Source organism: Sinocyclocheilus grahami, unplaced genomic scaffold (assembly GCF_001515645.1).
Source record: "Sinocyclocheilus grahami isolate Dianchi unplaced genomic scaffold, SAMN03320097.WGS_v1.1 scaffold200.1, whole genome shotgun sequence".
NCBI classification, from domain to species: Eukaryota; Metazoa; Chordata; class Actinopteri; order Cypriniformes; family Cyprinidae; genus Sinocyclocheilus; species Sinocyclocheilus grahami.
In genome coordinates, this window is record NW_015505379.1 from 926,147 (window position 1) to 931,729 (window position 5,583).

Below are 5,583 nucleotides of genomic sequence, written 5' to 3' on the forward strand. Positions count from 1 at the left end.
AGTCTATTGTAAGCTATCTTTAAAAGACTTTCCTTTCTTTTTTTTCTTCTTTATCATTGGTATATTTTGTTAATTTGTGTGGCTTGTCTAACTTCATGTGATGTTCGTTAGCACCATGTTACTTCATAACTGTTGTTATTCTTTCAATTGCAATAAAAAATAATAATAATAATAATAAAAAAAGAGTGAGCGCTTGGCTGCTGATCCGCCATTTTGGCGCAAGTGGTTTAAAACGGTGGCGGGGCGCATGCGCATTTCGTGGAATCGATTCATCTTCCCTCGGATAGTAATGCTTGTGACAATGATGGCATATTTTTGACAGTCCTTTCGCACGCCGCACTTCGTGTCGCAATTCGCATGTCGTGCGTGTAACAGAGCTGTTGTGAAAACAAGCGTTGTGTCTGTAAACTGTCATAGTCGTGCATTTTGGAGTTGTACTCTAACAAACACACACAATCTCGTATCTGTAAACTGTCGTGGGCGTATATCTTGGAATCTAACTCTGACAAAAAACATAAATTACGCAGGAGTAAATTAAAATGACACACAAATGCTTTGAATTACGTACGATTATTTTTGACAGTGATTTTATTCCATAGGTGGGGACTTAAACCTGACTACACACAGACTCATGGGGACTCGTGTCACGGTGGGGACCTAAATTGAGGTCCCCACGGGTACAAAAGCTTATAAATCATACAAAATTAAGTTTTTTGAAAATCTAAAAATGCAGAAAGTTTTCCTGTGAGGGGTAGGTTTAGGGGTAGGGTTGGTGTAGGGCAATAGAATACACGGTCTGTACAGTATAAAAACCATTACGCCTATGGAGAGTCCCCACAAGGATAGTAAACCAGACATGTGTGTGTGTGTGTGTTTTGAGGTTAAAGTGATGCACAGTGATGGTGCTGTGCCAGTGCTAATTTCGTTTGTAGTCTGAAAAGTAGTCAGGCATAAATATAAATTCTGGGTCAAACAGAGGTAAGATATAAGGCTACAGTGTTTTGGGTTACAGGAACTTCTCCCACTTCCTCAAGGTCAGTAGACTGATAGGAATCTGTCCAACAATTTAAAGCAGCACTATGTAACTTTGGGCGCTCTAGCGGTTAATAAACAGAACTGCACACATCCCGCGGAAGAACATTCCAACCGGAGCTACTTCTCTAAGTTTCTGTTTAAGGCGATTCACGCAGGTATGTGTTACTCCGCAGCGGCGACGACCCGACCAGGCTACAATAGTCCAAATATAAGTACTTATTATAAGTGTACCGTAGTGATTCGGAATAAGACAAAAACAGGGTTTGGAAGATGAATTCATGATGTACTCTCTCATTACATTTAGCAAATTTTGAACACATAGTGAAAAAGTTACATAGTGCTGCTTTAAAGTGTAGAAGAATAACTTCTGTTTCACATGAAACGTAACTATTTCCTGTATAAGTGGCTGAACTGTTCAAACTGCGCAAAGGATTGAGATGTAGGACAGTGATTGTTTTTAGTTTGCCTCTGTCAGTTTGTAAAAGCCATTTTAGTAATTGCTGATGAATGTAGCATACTGAGCCATTTTCATTTTAGATTTCCATGTTTTGTTCAGGGCGCAGAATGCAATCTCAGTGTTGTAGTGTTTAATCTTTTGCATGTAACTTACACGGCCAAACCTCTCAACCATAAAGTGTGTTAGTGTTTGTGTTTGTGTGTGTGTGTGTGTGTGTGTAGGCTACTTACCTCGACACTACTATCAATGTACGTTCCTCTATTTCATGCTTGAGATGTTTTGATGTCCCATGTGGGCAATTTTTTTGGTAAAAGATGCATTCCAAAAACAATAACTTTATTTGAATAGTTTTGTTTCTTCGTATTTTTGTTATTATCAATAATGTACATTGGGATGTTTTGTCTTCATTATATGCTATTTCGTTTTTTTATTGATCATTTTAGTGTTGTGTGTTATAATGGTGTTTTGTCTTTGTGTGTATGACCATGTGCACCATCTACAGTGGGTACGGAAAGTATTCAGACCCCCTTAAATTTTTCACTCTTTGTTATATTGCAGCCTCTGGTCATGTTTTATTGACAGGTTATCAGTACATTTAAGGTAAAACCAGATTTTGATTGTTTAAGAAGATTGGTATCTTTAGATTATATCACTTAAAACATATGGCTATAAGTTATACATATATAAACATCGATTATATGAAATATCTTATTCAGGGCAGTACTAAATAAAAAACAAACTGCTATTATTTTTTTTTATCATTATCATCTTGCAGATCATGCTACCCCCAAGCTCCACCTGTGCTCATGTTCACAGAGCATATTTAAATGTATTTGTATGTGTATGTTTAAAGTCCTTTTCCGTCAAAACAATGTCCTGCAAAGGTCAGAAAAAGAGAAACTTTAGAGCAAAGGTTTGCCTTTAGCCAGAATCAACTGTGGCTTGACAATAGACCTAGCTAAACCCACTGTGAGTCAAAAGCATCAGAAAACAGAGCTTGAAACCTGAGATTAATCCAAAATCAAACATCACCAAGAGAAATTAACATTTTCACAACACTAGTATAAGTATAGTAGGCCTCTGAGGCAAAACCTCACTACTTTGAACTCACTACATCTTTATGAACGTGCAGTTATGGAATAGCATTTCCATTAGCGTTAATAGAGTCAAACATGATGTGTACAATCAGTGAACTGTTTCCAGGGCAACATAACACATATAATCCTCAGCACATGCAAAGATTAATGTTTGTAACTATTTACTACAAGTTTTGCAAATATGCAAAGTATTTTGCAACCGTGAAATACCATATTCAAAATTCTGAGTCTTTTATTTGCATTTTGTGAACATCACTTTTAACACTTAATCACAAAGGAATATGACGACATTTTTATTTAAAGATGTGTCACAAACCATCTATACAAAGCAAAAAATTTTGTAATCTTGTTTTCACACCTAAGATAAAGCACAGCAAGTAAGCACATGCAAAAATATAATCAAACATAAACATGGCAGAACAGGTTTTCTAATTACCTTATTTTTATGAAAAAAGTGAGTTACAAACATGAAAAAAATATTGTTGCAGAACATAAGATATGTGCAACATGAGAATAACAGGTAAAGTGAACTTATAAAAAACATTGTGAAAAAAAACCTTCCAGTGAAGCATACAATATAAGAGACTTTGCTGTTTACATATCACCACTAGGTAGAGGGCATCAATTTTCACCACCTGCATGAATTTTTGCCCATACTACCAAGACTCAGATCTCTAACTGTGTGTAATTTGTTGGGTGACTACAGTGCCAGAATGAGCACGAATCTTGATTTCTCGAGACATCTGACACCAGGCACAAGGATAACAGAAGCAGAGAGTGCAAAAATCATCGCAGCAGGAACCCTGAGAAAGAAAGCATTTCAATAATACCACTGAATTCATATTTGTAAAATATATTAGTATTAGTTATTAGTTTATTAGTATTAGTTATAGTTTAAAATGGCTTGACCAACACAGGTTCTTGTCCCAATACCCACACTTGCAGTTTTGAACACTTTTCTAACTGCATGACATATTTCCTGTATTTGTCCCAAGTGTTCAAGAGGGCGTGAAGACCGCAATACTTCACACTTTAAAATAATCTTCAAAATGTCTGTTAAGTAGTCTCTTTGCAACCGACGACACAATTTAATTGTGGTGCTTCTAATTAAGTGATAAAAATCAGTAGAAAATATACATACTTACCCAGGGCTGGACTGGGACAAAAAATTGGCCCTGCATTTTTTGGTCCAGGCGGCCCGCCACCACTTCGATATATATAGGCCTATATATATATATATATATATATATATATATATATATATATATATACACACACACACTATGCCAGTCAAAAGTTTTTGAACAGTAAGATTTGTAATGTTTTTTTTTAAGAATTCTCTTCTGCTCACCAAGCCTGCATTTATTTGATCCAAAATACAGCAAAAGCAGTAATATTGTGAAATATTTTTAATATTTAAAATGGCTGTTTGAATATATTTTAAAATGTAATTTATTCCTGCAATTTCAAAGCTGAATTTTTAGCATCATTACTCCAGTTACATGATCCTTCAGAAATCATTCAAATATTCTGATTTGCTGCTCAAAAAACATTTATTATTATTATTATGTTGAAAACAGCTGAGTATAATTTTTTTCAGGTTTCTTTGATGAATAGAAAGTTCAGAAGAACAGCATTTATCTGAAATAGAATGTTTTTGTAACATTAGAAATGTCTTTATCATCAATTTTTGATCAATTTAAAGCATCCTTGCTAAATAAAAGTATTAATTTCTATCATTTCCCAAAAAAAAAAAAATTATACTGACTCCAAGCTTTTGAATGGTATATGTATAATGTTACAAAAGCTTTTTTCAAAAGCTATTTTCAGATAAATGCTGATCTTTGGATCTTTCTATTGGATCTTTCTTACTGTTCAAAACATTTTGACTGGTAGTGTATGTATGTAGCCTATGTATCACACTCATATCACATCTTGTTTTGGATAAGAATAAAACGTCAGGTCCGACGTCAATATCGTGTCTTTTTTTATTTAAATCTAGCTTTATTCGCAGTGGCCCATGGAAATCTCTATGAACACACTTGACTTGGCCAAAAAATCGCGGGGGACAAATTTACATTTTATTAAAAAGTGTTTATGTATTCTACACTCATGGCAACCGCACACATTAGTATAGGTTAGATGCCTGCTTCCGTTGCGAGTCCCTATCAAGCACTTTACCGATTCAACTACTCTCTTCTTCTCCTCCTGCCTGGCTCTTTGGCCCCCATCACTCACCGCAGAGCAAGCATGTTCTTGATAAAGCTGCTGTGAAAACGTGGGAAAAGCCGACGAGGAAGAAGTTGGGGTGAAGCGATCTTTATATAGGCGGAGCAAAATAATTAATCGCTCTGTCTATAGCGCATTGTGATTGGATGTTTACACTGTCAATACAGGAGACAAACCAATGGGCCACTGGCTGCTCGCTGTCCTGTGTGATGGTCTTCGGCAAAAAAAAAAAAAAACTTCTGTCGGCCCCTTAAGTGCGTCGGCCCACCGGGAAAATGCCCAGTATGCCCCGTTACCAATCCAGCCCTGTACTCACCTCTACACCATTAAAATACGCAACACTATGTTTTACTTTTACATTTTTTGTAATATCTAATAATTTAACTTACACTGTAAGTTCTCCTTGATATTGCATAATTTCGAGGTATGCGAGTTAAAGATAGAGTTGATTAAAGGTCCATTCACACCAAGAACAATTACTTTAAAGATAACTAGAGGAATAAAGCTTGTTAACAAACTTTGAGGTTGGCTTGATAAAGCCTAGCTTTTCAAGTTTGAAAGTTTAGGTTTAGAAGACCTGGAGAGACTGCAGTATTTTTATGTTATAAAGAATCGTAACATTGACAAAGCATAATATGGAAATAATGTCTGTCCACAATATTATGAAATAAATGTTTTAATAGATTTTAACATTTGTGATGTTATGTTGTATTTATTGTCTACTGGCCGCTACTGTATTCACAGCGCATCTCAATTCTCACAAAG